General features: G+C 46.4%; 1 protein-coding gene across 1 annotated transcript in view; it reads right to left on the bottom strand.

Moving 5' to 3' along the window:
- Nucleotides 1-23,982, bottom strand: part of TRIO (trio Rho guanine nucleotide exchange factor) — a 5,137,669-nt gene that overhangs the window by 1,136,085 nt on the left and 3,977,602 nt on the right. The gene's annotated exons all lie outside the window — the stretch shown is intronic.

Raw genomic sequence — 23,982 nt, 5'->3', positions numbered from 1 at the left:
GCTTGCCTTTGGTACAAAGAGTCTTTGTTTTGCTTGGGATTGCCTTATCCATGCAGTCCTGCAGGTGCTGGTAGAAGGCATCTGTAAGTGATTCAGCGGCTTGAGTACTGTTTTCCACGGTTCGGGGCCTTAAAGGAGACCACACTAGTCTTTAAAAGTGTGAAGTCGGCTTTTGAGAAGTTCTTTACTGTGGTCTTTTTATTTCATGTGGGGTGGGATGAGGACCTCCAGCGAGATTAGTTTGTGATCTGATCTCACCAGTGAGGGTATACTTCGTGTTGAACATTGTGCTCCCATGTTCGTGATGATGAGATCAAGTATGTTATCTCCTCTTGTGGGGATGGTGACTAGTTGTTCCATGGCATTTGAGTTTATGAATTCCAGGAACTTTTGGGCTAGGGTGTTTGGGCTTGAGTAGTGTTCCCAGTCTATATTAGGGTAATTGAAGTCACCTAGTATGATGGTGTTTGGTGATACATTTATCCCTCTAGTGTTTTCAGGAAGGCCATGTGAGGTTCCTGAGTTTGTGAGGGTGGCCTGTAACATGCTACAATTTGCAGAGCAGTCTTGCCTACGGTTAATTGCACCTGGATGGTCTCCGATGCATCATGCGTTGCCACCAGTCTTGAGGTGTGGGTGTCCTTGATGAATATGGATACCCCTCCTCCTTTCTTGGTATTGTCCGGATTTTGGGGCGGAGCATGATATGAGGTAAAACCTGATAGCTGGGGTGCTCTCAGGAGCCTTGAACCAGGTTTCTGTCACAGCACAGACATCGATGTTCTCCATACTGAGAAGGGCCTCGAGTCGTGCATTTTGAGATTTAGACTTCTGGCATTGAGCAGCATTACCCTTAGTTTTTTCCTTTTTGTGTTCTAGGGTGGTAGGTTTAGAATTTGAGCCTTGCCTAAAAAGGCACTATGGGGGTGGCAAGAGCCTTTGCCAATATCCGGAATCCCAGGGTGACAGGTGCAAGCCGTCCCTTGAAACAGCGTGGCTTGTCCAGCATGTCATCCCAGGCAGACAGATACTGGATCCCCTTTGAATGACACCAGTGTTTAAGCCAATTGTTAAAGCTGATCATCTTATCTCTGTATTGTGGCATCATTCTTGGTGAAGGTAGGATACTGCTCAAGGTCAGGGTCATACCTGCCTGGGCTACATAATCAGAGAGCTCCTCAATGTCTCTCTTCATGTAGTCCAAGGAGAGTGCGTCTCAGGTCGTTTACACCAGCGTGGACAATGACTGAGTCATATTTGTACCTGCTGTTGAGAGACCTGAGTGCTTGCGTTATGTGGCGGATTCTAGCCCACAGACAGCTTACTGTGACCTTCTCCTTACTCAGTCTGGTGGCGGGACGTCAGTGTGTCTGACTATGGAGTCACCAATGACTAGTGTGTCTGGCATTGTGTTTGGCCTTAAGGGCTGTGACTGTTTGACACTCTGACCGTGAGGTCTATGTGTTGCAGGTGTTGTGTTCTGAGGTGGTGGTTGTTTGGGTGTCTGCTTTGGTGGCCTCTGCTGTTTTGGTAGATTTTTGATCAGAGCCTCCAGTATGTCTTTGTGTGTTTATGTGTATGATTTGAGGTTGTAATGGTACTATGTGAGACTGGGTCTATAGTGTGTGTGGTAACCTTCTCCTCCTGACTGGTCTTGCCAGTCCTATGTTGAGAGCTCAGCCTCCAGTTTGGCCGTATAGTTGCATCTCGCATGTATTTGTGTTTTGTGGGAGGAGGAGAGGGTTGTCTGTGTACATGAGGCAATTGTAACATTGCCTCAATATTCCCAGGTTCACCAGCTGAGCAGGAGAGGACACTAGCAACTGATCCTCGACATGCTAGAAGGATAGACAAAAACTTTAAAAAGATTCCGGGGATGTGGGTGACCGAGAAATGGGGGTTGCCTTTTTGGGGTACTATCTATGACAAGAGTGCCGTATCAAGGTAATAAGTACTGTAGGAGCAAGTGCTAGGTTTAACAGATAGAGAATAGTCTACTTGGAGTCAAGTAGAGATGATCTTTTAGTTATAGGATACGCTGATTAGATCAGTAGTATAGTTCGAGGACGGTAGTTTTAAGGGAAATTGGAAGAGTGTAATTTAGGTAGCCCAAATAGTTTAAATCTGCTTAACCGGCGCTGCCCTAGTGTGCAACAGTAGCAGCTCCGCGCAAACGCGCGTTTAGCGTTTTTTATATCAGGGGGCTGAAAGAAGCTAGGAACTGGCCCAAAGCGACCAATAAACTACAAGTTACTGGCTGAAACCTCACAAAACTGGACCAACAGGCAGCTCAATGCTTCCCACTCCCACTGGTAAGCAAGGGAACCTCCTTTGTTCCAAATTAGGTAAAGATTCAGTAACAGGAACTGCAAACAAAGCCCAGGGATCAGCAAGCTCTGAAACTGGACTATTCTAGCTTAGTAAGGCGGGAAAACAAGAGATATTTTTTTTTTTTTTTTTTTTTCAGAAAACAAGCAGAAACAGATACAGTAAACACTTATAAATGCTATAAATCGGCTATCACAGCCTACACAAACAATTTGCAACAGTTACAGATTTTAAAAGTAACAAATTGAGAAACAAGTGCAAAAACAGAATAAATGCACTTGTTCCATCTGGTGTTGGAGAAGTGCTTGTGCATACATGGAGACACTATTGAGGGGATCATTAGGTGGGAATGTTCCATTTGGTGTTGGAGAAGTGCCTGGGTATACAGGGAAAAAGTAGTGAAAGGATCACAGGGGGGAATGTTTGATTTGGTGTTAGTGATATGCTTGCACAGACACAGACAACTTACTGAAAGGATCTGTTTGGGGAGATGTTCCTTTTGGTGTCAGTAAAGTGTATGGACACACATGGAGAAGCTAATGAAGGGATCACTGGGGGAGAGATGCTCTGCTTGGTATCAGCAAAGTTCTTGTGCAGAAATAGGCAAACTACTGAGGGGATTTTTGGGGGAAATGTTTCATTTGGTGTCAGTAACGTGCTTTTGCAGGCATGGGCAAACTGTGAAATGGTTTGCTGGGGGAAATATTTCATTTGATGTTTGTGAAGTGATTGGCCCTACACGGACAAACTACTGAATGTGTATTTGGGAGAAGTGGTTCATTTGATCTTAGCAAAAGTGCTTGTTCTGGGATCATTGGGTGGAGTACTCGACTTCATGACAGTTGACTGTTTATGGAGACATGGAAAAATGACTCAAGGGATCAGTGGGGGAAATGTTTCATTTGGTGCAAGTGAAGTGCTTGTACAAGCAAGGACAAACTGCTAAATGGATCACTGTTAAATGTTTCATTTGGCATCAATGCAGTGCTAAAGCCTGCTTTACATCACTTATTGACTGTGCTGTACCTGTATCAGGGGATTATGAATGAAAACACTATTTTACTTAGCTTATTCTGGAAAAGCAGAAGCTTCATATTAGCTACATGCTAATTTATATCCGAAATAGCACAGACATGAAGTAATCAGCATTACCACATTGCATTATTTATGTCTCCAGTTCAGTTCTAAATGGCGACACTTTATCTGATTCTGTACAATCTGCCTGCGAATATTGGTACTGCATTTCCTCCCACATACAATGATATAATGTGTGGTGAAATTACACTTCTTGACTTGCTCTTATTGTATTGTCTGTCCATGTGCCTGGAGTTCATTGGAACCCTGTTGAGGATAAGCTCCAAATCTACTATGCCTTTGCAATAAGGCTAAGTGGGTAATTTAGGAAATAATAAATGGTTGTTGGCAGTGTGGTATGTCTGACCACCTCTCCGTACACAAAGCATCACTGTTGGCTTGCAGTATATATTTTTTTTTTCCCACAGGCAACATGACTTGGGGGGAGTCTTAGGAAAATAAACTTATTTATTTACTTACTGACATTTCTTTACCCGGGAAGTCCTACTGGGTCAGAAACCCAGTTTCAATGGAGGCCCAGGGAGAAAAGCTCCACATAAAGTACAGAATTTTGACAGTATACATTACACATGCAGTTTAGTTTAACATATTATAAAGAATGAGAAGAAACGCAATAGCTAAAAGCATTATTACATAAGATAGACCTTATGCACACAGTTTGGTGCAGCATATTACAATCAAAAATGAGAAAATGTACAATGTGTCAAAGTATTGTTATGTAAAAGTTAAATAGACATGGTATAGCTTAGCTATGAAAGAGTATTAATTTGGGGTTAGGGTCTGTCAGGGATACATGATCAAGTTAGCAGTAAGAAGATAGGTGAATTTGTGTAGGTAAAGTTGTATGTTTAAAGAATGTGAAGGGGTATAGCTTTCCGTTCAGGATGACTGAGATGGAGGGAGAGAGGATACAATGATAGAGAGAGATGAGATGTAGAGAGGGTAGGTAAGGAATAGTAGACTAGAGAAGAGAGATGTTTAGAGACTAGGTAGGCTACAGCAGAGATGTATAGAGGCTAGGTAAGGGGTACGAGAGATGTTTAGAGACTAGGTAGGCTACAGCAGAGAGATGTATAGAGACTAGGTAGGCTACAGCAGAGATGTATAGAGGCTAGGTAAGGGGTACAACAGATGTTTAGAGACTAGGTAGGCTACAGCACAGAGATGTATAGAGGCTAGGTAAGGAGTATGAGAGATGTTTAGAGACTAGGTAGGTTACAGCAGAGAGAGATGTATAGAGGCTAGGTAAGGAGTACGAGAGATGTTTAGAGACTAGGTAGGTTACAGCAGAGATGTATAGAGGCTAGGTAAGGAGTACGAGAGATGTATAGAGACTAGGTAGGTTACAGCAGAGAGATGTATAGAGGCTAGGTAAGGAGTATGAGAGCTGTTTAGAGACTAGGTAGGCTACAGCACAGAGATGTATAGAGGCTAGGTAAGAGGTACGAGAGATGTTTAGAGACTAGGTAGGCTACAGCAGAGAGAGATGTACAGAGGCTAGGTAAGGGGTATGAGAGATGTTTAGAGACTAGGTAGGCTACAGCAGAGATGTATAGAGGCTAGGTAAGGGGTACAACAGATGTTTAGAGACTAGGTAGGCTACAGCACAGAGATGTATAGAGGCTAGGTAAGGAGTATGAGAGATGTTTAGAGACTAGGTAGGCTACAGCAGAGAGATGTATAGAGGCTAGGTAAGGGGTACGAGAGATGTACAGAGGCTAGGTAAGGAGTATGAGAGATGTTTAGAGACTAGGTAGGTTACAGCAGAGAGATGTATAGAGGCTAGGTAAGGGGTACGAGAGATGTTTAGAGACTAGGTAGGCTACAGCAGAGAGATGTATAGAGGCTAGGTAAGGAGTATGAGAGATGTTTAGAGACTAGGTAGGTTACAGCAGAGATGCATAGAGGCTAGGTAAGGGGTACAACAGATGTTTAAAGACTAGGTAGGCTACAGCACAGAGATGTATAGAGGCTAGGTAAGGAGTATGAGAGATGTTTAGAGACTAGGTAGGCTACAGCAGAGAGATGTATAGAGGCTAGGTAAGGAGTATGAGAGATGTTTAGAGACTAGGTAGGTTACAGCAGAGAGATGTAGAGAGACTAGGTAAGGAGTATGACAGATGTTTAGAGACTAGGTAGGTTACAGCAGAGAGATGTTTAGAGACTAGGTAAGGGGTACGAGAGATGTTTAGAGACTAGGTAGGTTACAGCAGAGATGTATAGAGGCTAGGTAAGGAGTATGAGAGATGTTTAGAGACTAGGTAGGTTACAGCAGAGAGATGTATAGAGGCTAGGTAAGGAGTATGAGAGATATTTAGAGACTAGGTAGGTTACAGCAGAGAGATGTATAGAGGCTAGGTAAGGGGTACGAGAGATGTTTAGAGACTAGGTAGGTTACAGCACAGAGATGTATAGAGGCTAGGTAAGGAGTATGAGAGATGTTTAGAGACTAGGTAGGCTACAGCACAGAGATGTATAGAGGCTAGGTAAGGAGTATGAGAGATGTTTAGAGACTAGGTAGGTTACAGCAGAGAGATGTATAGAGACTAGGTAATGAGTATGAGAGATGTTTAGAGACTAGGTAGGCTACAGCAGAGAGAGATGTATAGAGGCTAGGTAAGGAGTATGAGAGATGTTTAGAGACTAGGTAGGTTACAGCAGAGAGAGATGTATAGAGGCTAGGTAAGGAGTATGAGAGATGTTTAGAGACTAGGTAGGCTACAACAGAGAGATGTATAGAGGCTAGGTAAGGAGTATGAGAGATGTTTAGAGACTAGGTAGGTTACAGCAGAGAGATGTATAGAGGCTAGGTAAGGAGTACGAGAGATGTTTAGAGACTAGGTAGGTTACAGCAGAGAGATGTATAGAGGCTAGGTAAGGAGTATGAGAGATGTTTAGAGACTAGGTAGGCTACAGCACAGAGATGTATAGAGGCTAGGCAAGGGGTATGAGAGATGTTTAGAGACTAGGTAGGCTACAGCACAGAGATGTATAGAGGCTAGGTAAGAGGTACGAGAGATGTTTAGAGACTAGGTAGGTTACAGCAGAGAGATGTATAGAGGCTAGGTAAGTAGTATGAGAGATGTTTAGAGACTAGGTAGGTTACAGCAGAGATGTATAAAGGCTAGGTAAGGAGTACGAGAGAGGTTTAGAGACTAGGTAGGTTACAGCAGAGATGTATAGAGGCTAGGTAAGGAGTACGAGAGATGTTTAGAGACTAGGTAGGTTACAGCAGAGATGTATAGAGGCTAGGTAAGGGGTATGAGAGATGTTTAGAGACTAGGTTGGTTACAGCAGAGAGATGTATAGAGGCTAGGTAAGGAGTACGAGAGATGTTTAGAGACTAGGTAGGTTACAGCAGAGATGTATAGAGGCTAGGTAAGGGGTACGAGAGATGTTTAGAGACTAGGTAGGTTACAGCAGAGAGATGTATAGAGGCTAGGTAAGTAGTATGAGAGATGTTTAGAGACTAGGTAGGTTACAGCAGAGATGTATAGAGGCTAGGTAAGGGGTATGAGAGATGTTTAGAGACTAGGTAGGTTACAGCAGAGATGTATAGAGGCTAGGTAAGGAGTACGAGAGAGGTTTGGAGACTAGGTAGGTTACAGCAGAGATGTATAGAGGCTAGGTAAGGGGTATGAGAGATGTTTAGAGACTAGGTAGGTTACAGCAGAGATGTATAGAGGCTAGGTAAGGAGTACGAGAGATGTATAGAGACTAGGTAGGCTACAACAGAGAGATGTATAGAGGTGAGGTAAGGAGTATGAGAGATGTTTAGAGACTAGGTAGGTTACAGCAGAGAGAGATGTATAGAGGCTAGGTAAGGAGTACGAGAGATGTTTAGAGTCTAGGTAGGCTACAGCAGAGATGTATAGAGGCTAGGTAAGGAGTATGAGAGATGTTTAGAGACTAGGTAGGCTACAACAGAGAGATGTATAGAGGCTAGGTAAGGAGTATGAGAGATGTTTAGAGACTAGGTAGGTTACAGCAGAGAGAGATGTATAGAGGCTAGGTAAGGAGTACGAGAGATGTTTAGAGGTGAGGTAAGGAGAATGTGAAAAATATAGGAAAGATGTAGTTTGAGATGTACGGCCTGGTGGAGATAAGAAGTGAACAATAGGTCATCAGTTAGAGGAGAAAGATGCAAAGAAAATAGGTAGAGGGTTGGGGAGGGGTTTGGCACCATGGATGGTGGGAGGTAGTAAGAGAAATGAGAAGGTATGGGAAGAGAGGTAGTAATATACTTAGGATGAAGATATAGGAAAAGAAGTATGTTAGTCTTTGGAAGAGCAACAGAGACAGATGTGTGTGTTGCAAAGGTGATTTTTTTTTAGAGTGAGTTTGAAGGTCCCTAAGGAGTCTAAGGTTGTGATATTTAGGGGTAGGGTGTTCCGTTGTTTATCAATGCAGAAAGAGTAGAGTTTTATACCAGCTCTGTTATGAGGCATATATATGAAAATAAATAGATTCAGGTAAACTGTAAGTTATGGTCGTTAAGGTAGTGGTGGACATTTTTATCCTAGTCTCACACTGGATTCATTATCCAGACATCTTCTCCAGTTCATAGGTAAGTACAAGGTGAGCAGTTAGAATAAAAGGAGATGAGATAACAGTGGTGATGCATAACCAATGTAGAGGAAAGTCCCCAGGAATGGATGGTATTCCTGTGGAAGTTTGGAAGCTAGAAGGGAAAAAACTGATAAAGATCTGGAAGATTTTGTTTAAAAGTATTTTAAGAGAAGGAGAAGAACAACATCCTGGAAGAAAGCGGTGGCAACTGTAGTATCTAAAGAGGGCAAAGATCCATCAGATCCAGTTTATACAGGCCAATTTCAATACTGAACCATGTTTGTCTATAATGGCTAAAATAATGGCAAAAGTGATTCTGAAAATTCATAGATAAGGATCAGTATGGTTTTGTGGAGGGGAGGCAAACTTTTAACATTAAGAGAACACTGATGATCCAGACGGAAGCAGAATGTAAGAAAATACCACTGTTGTTGGCCTGGATGCAGAGAAAGCATTTGACAGAGTAGGCTGTGACGTGAGGAGCCGTGCAATGGAAGCATTTTCATTCCCTGACAAAATTATAAGGCTGATCTTCATCCGTCTCCCCTGGGTTCAGACTTCTGACAAAGGCTCTTGCCTCCCCCATAGTGCCTTTTTTAGACAAAGTCATGAGGACAAAATTACCAACGTGAAAAAATCTTCTAAATGAAATTCAAAGGTCATACTGCTAAACACTAGGAGTCTCAACATGAAACTGAACTCACTGCAAGTATTCCTCACCTCGGAAGATGCTGACATTTATGCAGTCACTGAAACCTGGTTCAAAGCTGCAGAGAGCGCACCAGCCTTAACAGGTTACTTGTCCTACCATACTTTCAGACTCCAAACAGAGGGCTGCAAAGCCAAAGGAAGTGGAGTTTCAATATTTACTAAAGACATACACACCTCCAGGCTGGTCAAACGGTATGACACACAGGAGACACTCTAAGGTGCAGTTAACTATTGACAAAACACCTATTCAATTCATAGCTAGCTGCAGACCCCCAACCATGACTCAGGAAGCCTACATAACCTATCTGGACTTCCTTGAGTCCATCAAGAGTCAACCTTCTGCCCTGATCCTGGGTGACTAACTACCCAATCACAGAGTGGAAGACCTATTCTAGCTCAAACACGAATGTCCAGAGATTCCTTGACTTCGTCAATGCCAATGCATTGATCAGCTGGTCGACACCCACACAAGAGGTGAAAATATCCTGGATCTGGTGCTAACCAACTTGAGTAGCCACTGTAGCATCCCTACAGTGTCAGCCTCCTTGGTAAGATCTGTCCACAAAGCAATCACTTTCAAAATCACCATCTCGCTTGACCACCACCCCCTTTGTCAGGGTCGAACAAAAAAACTTTTTACAAAGCTGACTACAACCTCCCTATGAGTAGGTATAAGCAGCTTCACAGCCACCATCCCTTCAGTTGAATCATACACTAATGTCCAGACCTACACCAAAAAAACTATATGAGCACCTATATAGCTGCACAGACTCAGTAACACCTGACAGGACCAAATCATCTTCCTCAAGGAAGAGTAAACCTGTCTGGTGGACAGCAGCAATAATCAGACTCTATAATAAAAGGATAATAATTGCTGTCCAAGACCAAGAAGGAGCAGGTGCCAAGTTGGAAGCAATCTCCCCTTTGAATAAGCAAATATGGTCACTGGTGAAATCCACTAAGGCTAACTTTGAGTCCAAATTGGCCACATCCACTATGGACAACCACAAGGCCTTCTTCACATATGTCCACAATCTGAAAGGTAACTCCCAAATCTGCTCTGAATTGGTGGTCAAGAATACCACATACACAAATGCCATAGATATAGCCAACCTGCTGGCAGACAAATTCAGTGAAAACTTGACCACCCTGTCCCCTCATCAGTAAACCAGAACATCCTCAGCACCCGTCCCCCTCCCCTCATCACCAGGGAGCAGGTTTTTAATGCCCTCTCAAAGACAAAAAATACAGTCTCCATAGGACTTGACAACCTCCTTGGCTTTGTCCTACATGAACTCAGGCAAGAGCTCTCAACACCACTAGGTACCCTATTCAAGCAAAGCCTGTGGACCTTATAAACAAGGACATTGGCAACCTCCAAACACATGATCTTACATGGTTTGGTTTTGTCAAAGGGAGATTATGCCTGTTAAACTTGGTCACTTTCTTCGAAACAGTCACCAAAGCCATGGATGAAGGAAAGACAGTGCACACCACCTACCTTGACCTAGCCAAAGTCTTTGACACTATTCCCCACTTGGGCATAATAGATAAACTCTCCGAGCTAGGTATCAACCCATATGTTACCAGATAGGTAGCTAACTGGCTTACTGATAGAAACCACTCAGTCAAAATAGGAGAAGCCACCTCTAGTAGTAGACCCACAACAAGCGGCGTACCCCAAGGACTGATCTTGGGGCCTCTACTGTTTGGGATATACTTTTCCGAGGTGCAAGTCAAATAGTAGAGGCCCCAAGACCAATCCTTGGGGCCTCTACTGTTTGGGATATACTTTTCTGAGGAGCAAGCCAAAAACAGTGGTCTGTGGCTGACCAGGTTTGCAGATGACTGCAAGCTGGGCACGGTCATAAATTCCCCTAGTGATGTGAACATCCTCCAAGAGGGCCTTAAACCAGACTAATGATTGGTGCAGGAAGCATGGCCACAAACTGAATGTCAAGAAAATAGAAGTTATGTCCTTACCATAACGTTCCATGTGGAGTGTTCATCTCGCCTTTGTTCTTACACATGGGTTCGGAGCCGATCCTCGGCCCCGTGTCGGCCGCTTGCAAGCTCTGCATCGAGAAGAAGCTAGAGACAACCTAATACCCACAATCCCCCTCTGCCTTTACCTCAGATCTAGTTTGCAAGCAAACCAGCAGTCAGAGAGAGAAACACTCATGCCAATATCACATGCACAGAAACTAAGAGTCTATATATATATATACATATACATATATATATATATACATGCCAACTATATATACAACTGCAATGCAGAAGCAAAATGCCCCAGACCAGGCACCAAACTGAACGTTCTTCCTAAGGGTGGGAGGGGGGGAATGTAAGAACAAAGGGCGAGATGAACACTCCACATGGAACGTTATGGTAAGGACATAACTTCTATATGTGATAGTGTTCAATCTCGCCATTGTTCTACACATGGTAGCGCCCTAGCTCCTTGTTCCTGAGGAACTCACGGAAGGGCGTTCTTGAGCACAGTGGAACCAAAGGTTGCCCTGTCCCTAGAAACCTTATCTACCTTATAATGAGAAATTAATGTGTGGTTTAGACCAAGTAGCAGCTGAAATAGCATCTAGTGGTAGGCGAGCTGCATGAGCCAGGGATGTAGACACTGACCTTGTGGAATGTCCTTTGGGTTTGTGCAAAAGAGTTTGATCTAGAATCATAGACATAGATGATACAATCAGTTAACCACTTAGAAAGAGTTCTTTTAGTAACCGCTTACCTTTTCTGTTATCAGCAAAGGCTACAAAAAGTTGATCAGATTTCCTGTGATCTTTTGTTCTATCCAAGTAAAACCTTAGTTGTCTGTGGACATCTAATTTGTGCAACATATACTCCATTTTACTGGAGAGATTCTTGAAGAAAGTGGGTAATTCAATGGACTGATTAATATTGTTAATAGAACAAACTTTAGGAAGGAAGGATGAATTAGTAAGAGAAACTCTGTCAGAGTGAAAGATCAAATAAGGGTGTTTAATGGAGAGCTTGAAGTTCAGATACTCGCCTAGCGGATGTAATGGCTACCAAAAAGAGAGTCTTCCACGACAAAAATTTTAATGGGCAAGAGGAGGCTGGTTCAAAGGGGGACAGCATCAACTTAGATAATAATAAGTTTAGACTCCAAGGTGACGTAGGAGATCTAATTGGTGGTCTAATATGAAAAGACCCTTTTAAAAAGGCTTTACAAAGTCTGTGGGCCATAACAGGAGCCCCACATTCTTCCACATGGAAATTAGAAATGGCAGCCAATTGAACTCTTAATGTGGCAGGAGAAGCACCCTGATGGAACAATTCTGTTAAAAACTCTAATATTTTATTCAAAGGAGCTATAACAGGGTCCACTTGTTGTGTGTATTCACCAGAATACAAAGCGCTTCCATTTACTAGTATATGTTTTAGTAGTGGAAGCTTTATGAGAAGCCACTAATATATTTTGAACTGCAGGCGAAAAGAAGATCAGACCTGGCTAAGTTGGAATTGAGCAGCCAAGCTGCTAGATGGAGGGACAAGAGCAAGGGGTGGGAGCCCCTGACGTGAGTCAATAGATCTGGCTCTGGGTCCAGGATCCAGGGTCCCCAGAATGCAGTGTGTCATGAGGAAGGGGAACCAAATTTGACGAGACCAGAATGGGGCAATGAGGATTATTGTCCTGTGTAGGTTGTTGGCTTTCTGGAGAAACTTTGAGATCAGGGGAAGGGAGGAAATGCACAGGAGACCCGGGGCCAATCGTGAATCAGTGCGTCCCTGGGGACTTCCCTGGAGGGGTAATAGGGCAAAGTAGCTCCTGCATTTGGCGTTCATTGGAGACGCAAACAGATCGCAGGAAGGCTGGCCCCACGCAAAAATCTTTTTCGCAACTGACTGTTTTAGGGACCACTCGTGCGGTAACAGTATTGCTCTGCTCAGCCTGTTGGCTATGACGTTGGATGACCCCGTGATGTGCGTTGCTATCAGAAAGCGACCCGTGGACTCGCCCATTGCCAGATTCTCATGGCCTCTCTGCATAGCTGATAGGACTTGGTTCCCTTGCTTGTTTATGTACCAGACTACAGACATGTTGTCCGTCTGAACTGCAATAGTTCCCAGAGGAAGAAGGGGAGCAAAGTGTTGCAACGCATAGAAACACTGCCCTCAACTCTAGAACATTGATGTGCAGATTGTACTCTAAATTGGTCCATTCTTGGACTGTCTGTCCCTGAAAGATGCCCCCCAAAAAAAAAGGGATTATTGCCTTTAGGGTTCTTTCTAAAAACTTTAAAGGGGGGAGGAAACAAAGGGCCCGGGAAGAAATTCCGGGTTTTTCGGAGGGGAATGGGCAAAAGCTCGTTTTGGGCCCAAATTGGAGGGGGAAACGGGATGGGGGAACGGCCGAAAATCTTTTCCAAGGGGGTTTTAGGGAAACCTGGAAAAAAAGTCTGTCAGGCCGGGGGCAATGAGAATTGAACCCCCAAAGGCTTTCTGAAGCCCTGGACCAAAGGGGAAAGTTTGGGCCCTCGAAAGGGGGTGGCCGGTTCCCCGGCTTTTTGTACCCCAAAAAGTTTTCCCAAACTGAAAAATTTGGGGGGGGGAAAAGCAAAAGTGCATGAAATTCCCCAAACCGAAATTATGTCATTGACAATTGGGCCATTCGGGGCGGGGCCCCCAAGTTGCCCAATTTACCAGGAAGCTCCTTTAAGCGTGGGGTTGCCACCAAATCTCTCCCTTGGAAAAGGGGAAGTTTTCCCCCTTGGGTTGTTATTTTCAAAAACAGACAGGGTGTTGTTGAAGCCCGGGAAAAAGTCCAATTGTAGACCTAAGGCATCTCCCATTAGAATTGATAGAGAAGGTTTTGAATGGCCCAAAACCCTTGGACTTTTGCGGGGTTTTTCCAAAAAGGAGGGACCCCGGTGGTCCCCTTTTGGAGGAAAGCAAATTCGGTTTGGGGGAATCCAATTGGCCAAAAAGACTTGGGGCCTTGTGATTTTAAGTTTAGGATGGGGACAAGGTTGAATGTTTTTGGCCCTGTAAATTGCGCTGGTGGCAAAAGGAAAAGTGTTGGGATAAAAACCCCCAGACCTAGGCCAATGCGGAAAAAACTTAAATTGGGAAGGCCCCCGGGGCTGATTTTAAAACCAAAGGGGGAGGCTCGAAACTGGTGCTGGCCCCCCCAAAAAATTTTGACCCCTTGGCCATTTTGGATTTTTTTGATTTATTTGACCCCAAAACCCCGTAAAAAAGGGGGTCGAATGAAGGTGCCTTGTTTCCTCGCAGGTAGGAGGCTGCGGCCCATGGGCCTCCCCCCTTTTTTGGGAAAAAAACCCCCTTGGGTTAAACCCGGGGGCCCCCCGGGAACTGGTGTGACTTTTTACCCAGCGGGAAATTTTTTAGCCTGTCCATAGGATGGGTATGGGTTTTTTTTTTGGATGGGGGGAAAAAGGGGTTTTTCCCGGGGGAAAGTTCCCCAATGCCTTGTTTTTTTTGGGGCCGGGGAAAAAAAGGGGCCCCAGAGGGCTTGCCCCCTTGGGGCAAAGGGTTTCGGAGTGAACCCTGCCCCTTGGTCTGGGGGGGGACTCTCCGCAGGGGGCCTTTCCCCCGCCCCTCCCGTGACCGGGTCCCGTCGGGGAAAAGGGATTCCTTTGGGGTGGAAAAATTTTTCCCCTGATTTTTGGGGAACGCGGTGGGTGAGGACTCCCAGCGCAGGTCCCTCCCCGTTCCCCAAAAGGGCTCCCCCCTTTGGGGGGTGGCCCGTCAAAGGGTTTCCCTAAAAATTTTTTGGGCCCCCTTCCCAAAAGCCTCCCGGTTTCTGCCACGGAAGGACTGGTTGTCCGGAGCAGGCTGGGACTGCTGTGACTTCGGAACCACATCTTCTTCTGACCCTTTTGGTTCCTAGAATAGGGCCTCTGGGGTGCAGAGAAGCGGATTCCGGCAGACAGCGTCTTCCGCCCTTTAAGCCAGGGTCAACGTCTCGCGAGCGGTCTTGCCAAACAGAGCAGAACCATCAAAGGGCGTTCGCAACGACGCTTTGAAGGGCTCAGAAAGTACAGGTGACGGAGCCAGGCCTGGCGCCTAGTGACCAGTCCTGTCCCAAGAGCTCTAGCGGGCGCCTTCCGTTGCATGGGAGAGTAGCCGACAGAAGTATTTGTAACTGACCTAAGAGTGGCCACACGGGTGGAGTGCAGAACTCTGTCCTCCTCGAAATGGACTCAGGGATGCAGCGTATTCTTAATAAGATCTCGCTGCATCCTAATGACATGTGCCAAATAGTTCAGCGCCCTTACCGAAGGTGCGCCGAACTGAACATCCGCTTCAAGCGGTCCATCATCGAGACTCCTTGCTCGGTGGGTGGACTGAGGGACTCTCCTGAGCCAGTTCCTTCTTTGTGGCCGCCCGCAACATGGCATCTACCGGAGGCCCTTACTCCAATGGGCCAGGTCGGATGGCGGACTAAGGATCCTATCCGGTCTTTTGGGAATTGGCTCCACGGTGTCCGGTTCCTTCCACGCCCTGGTGGTAATAAGGTCCACCAGGGGTCGGCAGGGGACACCCAAGAGGTAGACGGGCCCGCTTCAAATGCCTCCAAGAACACGGACTCGTCCGAGGAAGACTTGGGGCAGACCACCCTTATAATGAACATTTCTTGATGTCTCCAAAGGAGACATCCTCGGGGTGACCGTGGGAGCCTTCCCTTCCTCCAAGTCCGTGTCTTCTGTGAGAGACTCGGGAGTCAATGTGCCTCCTTTGACGTGATGCTTGCGAGGGACCTCCTCTGGGGGCTGTCAGAGGAGTCCTCGCAGCAATTGCTCCATAGAGCAACTTGGGGCACAGAAACGGGCTGTCCCAGGGGCCGGATGGTGGAAGCCTGGCCCAGTGCAGAGGGAGCGGGACGGAGCCGAACAAGTGCCGGGGTCCGGAGACCTCAACAGAGCCCTCTCCACTACATCAAAGCCGAAGGGAGCCGACCTCGACCAAAGGATCCGACAATCGGCTCCCCTCGGATCCGAGTGGACCGGAGCGGCGCCAAGCACTTCGGATCCGAAGGGACAGTACGCTCCGACAGACGGTGCCGGCGAGCACTGATCCCCGATCCGGCTCGGATCCAGGCTCCGAGAGGTCGGTCCGGCACTCGAGGGCAGGGTCGGATCCGGCACCAGTACTATCGGCGCCACCCACCCCGGCCCGGCTGCTCGGCTCCAGCTGCTCGAACCCGGATAGCGGGTCGGAGAAGGAGCAATAGGCTTAAAAAGGGTGTTGAGCTCCCGAGGGGGGAGGCAAGAGCACTCCCATCTGCATCTGGGCCTGGATGAACCTCAGAAAGGCTATATGTAGATCTCGTCGACGCTACCGAGGTAGGCCTGGAGTGCCTCCTCACGATAGCCTCGACGATCGGGTCTCCTCCTCCTCAGGACCCGTGAAAAGCACAGGGACCGGAGCCGAGGAGGAGACCGAACCCGACCGGAGCCGGGAGAAGCTCCTTGGCTGGCGGGCCGAAACAGAGGTCTCGCCCCGCCAGGTGCTTCTCCCTCCGGTCCTTTACTAGCATCCCTCTCCTGTCCAGAAGCGGGAGGTTGAGTCCCAGGAGCAGGAGGGGTGCACAGGGAACAACTGTAGCCACAGTAGTTCCCGAAGGAGCGGAGGCGGAGCCGAGTCTGGCGGTAAAGACCCGCCAAGACAAGCTTGGACCTCTGCTCCTCAGTGCCCTGGGGTTGAACCCTGCAGATATGGAACAACCAGATGTGAGGTGTTCAACCCCGAGACACTTAACACACCGAGTGTGGCCATCAGCCGGTGAGAGCTTATGGCCACACTCGGAGCATTTGGAAAAAATAGATTTAGGCTGATCAGCCATAATCTACAAAGCTACTAAAAGTAACTTAAACAAAAAGACACACAGGCCCACACACACACTCACACAGCGAGGGCAGGGAAAAAAAATTACTTAATTTAACTCAAAATAAAACTATCAAGGAGGGAAACCTAAACTTTCACACAGAATTACACAAAAAACTTAAAACTTTCTGTTTTAACAGGTAATAAATCACCACTTAGCTGAGAGCTATGAATCCAAATCCAGTCACCAGCGCGGCAAACGAGATCTGAGGTCATGAGGGTAGAGCAGGGCATTATGGGTGAGGGGAGGAGCTGAGAGCTTGGATCCATAGCTGGAAAACCATGCCGGTTCGGATCCGATATCGGATCCATAACCCACAGGTTGCAGACAAATGAATATCCTACTTCAGATATAGAAGTTATGTCCTTACCATAACGTTCCATGTGGAGTGTTCATCTCGCCTTTGTTCTTACACATGGGTTCGGAGCCGATCCTCGGCTCCGTGTCGGCCGCTTGCAAGCTCTGCATCGAGAAGAAGCTCGAGACAACCTAATACCCACAATCCCCCTCTGCCTTTACCTCAGATCTAGTTTGCAAGCAAACCAGCAGTCAGAGAGAGAAACACTCATGCCAATATCACATATGCACAGAAACTAAGAGTCTATATATATATATACATATATATATATATATGTATACATGTCAACTATATATACAACAACTGCAATGCAGAAGCAGAATGCCCCAGACCAGGCACCAAACTGAACGTTCTTCCTAAGGGTGGGAGGGTGGGAATGTAAGAACAAAGGCGAGATGAACACTCCACATGGAATGTTATGGTAAGGACATAACTTCTATATGTGATAGTGTTCAATCTAGTTTGTTCTTACACATGGGTAGCGTCCCTAGCTCCTTGTTCCTGAGGAACTCACGGAAGGACGTTCTTGAGCACAGTGGAACCAAAGGTTGCCCTGTCCCTAGAAACCTTGTCTACCTTATAATGAGAAATTAATGTATGTGGTTTAGACCAAGTAGCAGCCGCACAAATAGCATCTAGTGGTAGGCGAGCTGCATGAGCCAGGGATGTAGACACTGACCTTGTGGAATGTCCTTTGGGTTTGTGCAAAAGAGTTTGATCTGTAGAATCATAGACATAGATGATACAATCAGTTAACCACTTAGAAAGAGTTCTTTTAGTAACTACTCCTTTTCTGTTATCAGCAAAGGCTACAAAAAGTTGATCAGATTTCCTGTGATCTTTTGTTCTATCCAAGTAAAACCTTAGTTGTCTGTGGACATCTAATTTGTGCAACATATACTCCATTTTACTGGAGAGATTCTTGAAGAAAGTGGGTAATTCAATGGACTGATTAATATTGTTAATAGAACAAACTTTAGGAAGGAAGGATGAATTAGTGCGAAGAGAAACTCTGTCAGAGTGAAAGATCAAATAAGGGTGTTTAATGGAGAGAGCTTGAAGTTCAGATACTCGCCTAGCGGATGTAATGGCTACCAAAAAGAGAGTCTTCCACGACAAAAATTTTAATGGGCAAGAGGAGGCTGGTTCAAAGGGGGACAGCATCAACTTAGATAATAATAAGTTTAGACTCCAAGGTGACGTAGGAGATCTAATTGGTGGTCTAATATGAAAGACCCTTTTAAAAGGCTTTACAAAGTCTGTGGGCCATAACAGGAGCCCCACATTCTTCCACATGGAAATTAGAAATGGCAGCCAATTGAACTCTTAATGTGGCAGGAGAAGCACCCTGATGGAACAATTCTGTTAAAAACTCTAATATTTTATTCAAAGGAGCTATAACAGGGTCCACTTGTTGTGTATTCGCCCAGAATACAAAGCGCTTCCATTTACTAGTATATGTTTTAGTAGTGGAAGCTTTATGAGAAGCCACTAATATATTTTGAACTGCAGGCGAAAGAAGATCAGACCTGGCTAAGTTGGGAATTGGAGCAGCCAAGCTGCTAGATGGAGGGACAAGAGCAAGGGGTGGGGAGCCCCTGACGAGTGAGTCAATAGATCTGGCTCTGGGTCCAGGATCCAGGGTCCCCGAATGCAGTGTGTCATGAGGAAGGGAACCAAATTTGACGAGACCAGAATGGGGCAATGAGGATTATTGTCCTGTGTAGGTTGTTGGCTTTCTGGAGAAACTTTGAGATCAGGGGGAAGGGAGGAAATGCGTACAGGAGACCCGGGGGCCAATCGTGAATCAGTGCGTCCCTGGGGACTTCCCTGGAGGGTAATAGGGCAAAGTAGCTCCTGCATTTGGCGTTCATTGGAGACGCAAACAGATCGCAGGAAGGCTGGCCCCACGTGCAAAAATCTTTTCGCAACTGACTGTTTTAGGGACCACTCGTGCGGTAACAGTATTGCTCTGCTCAGCCTGTTGGCTATGACGTTGGATGACCCCGTGATGTGCGTTGCTATCAGAAAGCGACCCGTGGACTCCGCCCATTGCCAGATTCTCATGGCCTCTCTGCATAGCTGATAGGACTTGGTTCCCCTTGCTTGTTTATGTACCAGACTACAGACATGTTGTCCGTCTGAACTGCAATAGTTCCCAGAGGAAGAAGGGGAGCAAAGTGTTGCAACGCTAGAAACACTGCCCTCAACTCTAGAACATTGATGTGCAGATTGTACTCTAAATTGGTCCATTCGCCTTGGACTGTCTGTCCCTGAAAGATGCCCCCCACCCTATCAGGGAAGCGTCCGTGGTCACCGTAGCTGTCGTGGGTAGCACAAATGGTCTCCCCTTGGAAGGTTGCAAGTCTGAAGCCACCAGTCTAGGTGTGATTTGCATGTGTTCGTTATAAGAATCTCGTGTATCAGAGGTAGTTGTTGGAACGACCATTGTGCAAACAGTAGCCATTGTAGGACTCTCATGTGTAGTCTTCCCAAGGGTATTGCAATAAGAGAAGCTGACATGAGTCCCAAAACCTTCAGTACCAGTTTTGCTGGGGATTTCCTGGACAAAAGAAGACGTATGTGAGTCTGAAGTGAAAGTATCCTTTCTGGAGGAAGTCTTAGAATTAACTGATGTGTATCTAATTCCGCTCCTATGAATAAGATATGCTGTGATGGCTGTAGTAAGGATTTTCCGAAGTTTACGGAAATTCCGAGGTGAATACACAGTTGAAGAGTGTAGTCTCTGGCCTGTACTAGTTGACGCTGGGTGGTGGCAGAAAGGAGCCAGTCGTCCAGATACGGAAACACCTGAATCCTAGGCGTCTCAAGTGAGACGCTACCACTGCCATGCATTTGGTGAAGACCCTGGGGGCTGAGGTCAGACCAAAGGGCAGGGCTCGAAACTGAAAGTGACTGGCACCCAGCCGAAGCGCAAATGATCTCTGGATGCCCTGGCCATTTTGATGTGGTAGTATGCATCCTTCAGATCTATAGAGCACATCCAGTCGTCCTTCTGTAAGAATGGAAGGATCGATTGAAGCGTGACCATTCGGAACTTTTCTTTCTTGACGAAGGTATTGAGGTCGCTTAGGTCCAGAATGGGCCTCCAGTCCCCTGTTTTCTTTGGAACTAAAAAGAACCTTGAGTAAGTTCCGAATCCTCTTTGGTCCGCTGGGACTGGTTGGATGACTCTTTCTAGCAGCTTTGAAATTTCTATAGCTGCTGGCTCTCGCAGATGGGGCGCACATCTGGGAGTCTTTTCTTTGGAATGGGATAGGATAGAAATGGTATATTGTAACCTCTGGTAACCACGCTTTTACCCACTTGTCTGTAGTTATGTTTTGCCAGGCCTGAGGGTATAAAGCTAAGCGACCCGACTGCCTCCAGAGCAGGACAGTCGGGCCTCCTCTCAGGAGTGCTGGAAAGGTTTACCAGGAGTGTATCCCTGTCACCTTGATTCTGCGGACCCCTCTGCCGCCAGGGCGTCTTCCACCTCTGCCCCTCCTCTGCCTCTAGAAGGGCATCACCCTGTGTGCCTGGGAAAGATCCTTGGGGTTTTGAAACCACATTTTTCCACCACATTGCCCTTTGGGGTACGGTCTGGATGGGGTGGAAAACGGACTCCGACAGCAGACAGAGTCTTTCCCTCCTGTTCACACCGGGTAAGGGTCTCCTTTACTTTGGGGCCAAAAGAGTGGCACCGTCAAATGGGGCGTAAGTAAAGGAAGACTTGAAGGCTTCCAAAATGAACATAAGCGCATCCAGGATTGTCTGCGAAGAGCAATCGCTGAAGCTGCTGCCCTACTCGAACCTTCTGCGTAAGAGATCAGCCTCATGGACGAGTTCGCAATGGATGTAAGGGTATTAAGTTGCGCTGTCACTTTCTCTGAGACAGCAGCATCTGTAGTACCCTGGAGGGTATCTCCCAACTCTTTGACTAGATCCCTCTGTAGTCGTGTAAAGTGGGTCAAATAGTTCAGGGATCGCATGGAAAAAGCCGCTGAACTAAAAATGCGCTTCCCATACCTGTCCATAGTCCTAGAATCTTTATTAGGGGGATGGACAGATGAGGAAGATTCCGACATCTCCTTTTTCGTGGCTGCTGCCACCACCATAGCGTCCACTGGAACTCCTTTTGTCAAGTAGGTCTTGTCCTGGGGTGCAGTGATATACTTATTAGGCTTCCTAGGGACTGGTCCCACTGTGTCAGGAGCCTCCCGCCCTTGAGCAATAAGTTCCATTAATTCATCGAAGGGCGGAGTGACCCAGGAGGAGGAAGGGCGAGCACCAAATGCCTTCAGCAAGACTGACTCATCCTCAGAAGGGGGAAGGGACTGCCAGTCACCTCTCTGTTTCAGGATCTCCAATATGTCAGAAAAAGAGACATCTTCTGAAGGTGACTTAGGGGACCCTTCTGACTCATCTAAGTCAGTATCGGATGTCAAGGATTCTTGTGGAGAATCTAAGTGTCTCCTCTTACACAATCTTTTCCTAGTGACTTCTTCGTGGGGAGCATCCGAAGAAGCCTCCGAGGAAGAGGGGGCACCCTCCAGGGGTGGCTGAGACACCGGTGCTCAACGCTTGGATGTAGCCATGGGTGCAGAGGAGGATAACGGCCCTTTATGGGGAGGAGAGGTTGCTTCTACCGATGTGGTTGTCTGGGTAGACAACACCTTCCTCATGAGATCGAAGGCCCCCGGGTCCCGAGTCGAAGAATCTCCCGGTTCCGAAGAAATGGGAAGAATCCCCGAGACAGGCACCGAAGGCATCGACCCCGAGGACGGAGCCGAATCGATCCGTGCCGAGGCCCCAAGGGGAAGACTCGGAACCGAAACGTCGGTTCGACTCTCGGCCCCGGAACCAAGGACAGATCGTCGGCTCCGAGACTCCGGTACCGGATCCGATGGAGTCGAGGTGAGAGGAACAGACCGAGAAAAGGACGGTTCTGGACCCGAGGGCTCCACAATCAGTAGATCAACCTCTTCCGGCTCCAAAGACTGGACAGGTCTCGGAGGAGGAATGGATGGAGACAATGGGAGGCCTTCAAGTTTCGACACCAACTGGGTGGAAACCGAAATAAGTTTGGATAGGGCCGAATGCTCCAATAACTTCTGCACCACACGATCCACATCGACATCGGAGAGCTTAGAAGAAGAACGGGTCGAAGGAACCGAAGACGGAGCCGACCTCAATAGTGTCGAGGAGGGAGCTCCATCACCGGTTCCAAGACTCGAGGCTCGAACTAACAACAGTTGAACACTCGGCCCAAGTCTGTGGAACCGGTGATCTAACTTTTCGAAGAGCTCGGAGCCGATGACTTGGGCTCCGACGTCTTCGATTCCTTCGAGGATTTGGATGCCTGGTCTGAAGCATCCAGAGCCTCCTGAAAGGAAGGTTTTAATAACCCCTGTCCATGAGTTTCCTGCGCCTATCTGTCATGACCCTCCCACTAAAAGAGTGACAAATTGAACAGTCCTCTTGTAAGTGGAGAGGGCCAAGGCAGTAGACACAGGAACTATGGTTGTCAGTAACTGACATTTTTTGGCCACACTGGCAACGTTTAAAACCTGATTTAATTTTCTCAGACATCTTGAAGAAGAAACAGGTAAGAGAAAAAAGGTCAAGTCCAGTAGAGAGACAAATCCAGTAAATATGTCGAATCCGATATATGTCAGTCCGGTTGTCAAAATCGAGTAAGGGGTGGAAGGCCCGGAAAAACTCTAACAAGTTAATTAAACTTAACGGTACCGAGTATTTCTACCTTACCACACACACATACACTATGTCACCAAATAGTACTTTTAGAATAATTTTTTTCTCAAAAATAACAATAATAAAAGTTATTTCTTATCTGAAGTTGCTCGAGCTCGATCCCAGTGATGCGAACGCAGCAGCGGCAAACTAGATCTGGGGTAAAGGCAGAGGGGGATTGTGGGTATTAGGTTGTCTCGAGCTTCTTCTCGATGCAGAGCTTGCAAGCGGCCAACACGGAGCCGAGGATCAGCTCCGAACCCATGTGTAAGAACAAACGGCGAGATTGAACACTATCACATTGCCTCATTATCCCCTTTTGAGAAAATGGTGTCCCCATTAATTATCACATTAATAACAAATGTTTCTTCCTACTTTATTTTGCTTTTGTGTCATCTTAAAAGTACTCAATTGTATTTATTACTGCTTGGTGTAACTCATTCTAAGCCTTTTAGTTTAAGCACTTGGGCTTCAGACCAGTTGTTTTACATTAAGAAGGCTTGTGGTTTGCACTGTAGTGGCAGAACAGGTAGCTTACATCCTTCTAGGTTGGGAACTGCTAATTGAGGGCTCAGTGTCTGTTATTCTAAAAGTGTATTAATTCTGGTTTAAGCACTTGGGCTTCAGGCCACTTATTTTACATTAAGAGGGTTCGTGGTCTGCACTCTTGTGGGAAGAGAGGCTGGACTCTGCCCTTCTGAGCTGGGAATACAGTGCCTGCATATGTGAACTGCTTCTTACTGAAACTGGTACACCTTGTTTGCTGTAGCATAGACTAGATCCAGGCCTGCTGAATCTAGCTTTGTTTGTATGCTTGTTGTTTGTTTGCTTGTTATTTCCCTGAAACGCTAATTCCACCTAAAACGCGGCTTTTCAGTGCTTCTGTGGATCCCTAGTGATATCTGCATTGCTTACTGTACTTATTTCCTTGTTTCACTTGAAAGAAAGTTACTGTTTGTCGTTTTTGCATTTAAGTTACCTGTAACACACTGCATTTATGTTACCTGGCACTTGCTCACTAAAGCACTTATATAAGTCAGCACTAAAAAATTAAAAGCACTACACCCTCACAAACTCCCCTTGAGTACCTTGTTCCCCATTGGCCCTTTTTTCAATTATAAAGGAATTCCCAATACTATTCTAGCATGTCCAAAGGTCAGTTGTCAATCTCCTCTCCGGTCCAGCTGGTGAATCTGGGAATCTTGAGGTAATGTTACAACTCTCCTCCTCCCAACAAATTCCAACACATGTGAGAGATGCAACCATATAGCCA

The sequence above is a fragment of the Protopterus annectens genome, chromosome 3.part0 (assembly GCF_019279795.1).
Source record: "Protopterus annectens isolate FY-2018-M chromosome 3.part0, PAN1.0, whole genome shotgun sequence".
In the NCBI taxonomy this organism is placed as follows: Eukaryota; Metazoa; Chordata; order Ceratodontiformes; family Protopteridae; genus Protopterus; species Protopterus annectens.
Note: the sequence above shows the minus strand (reverse complement) of the source record. Positions and strands in the feature narration are given on the sequence as shown.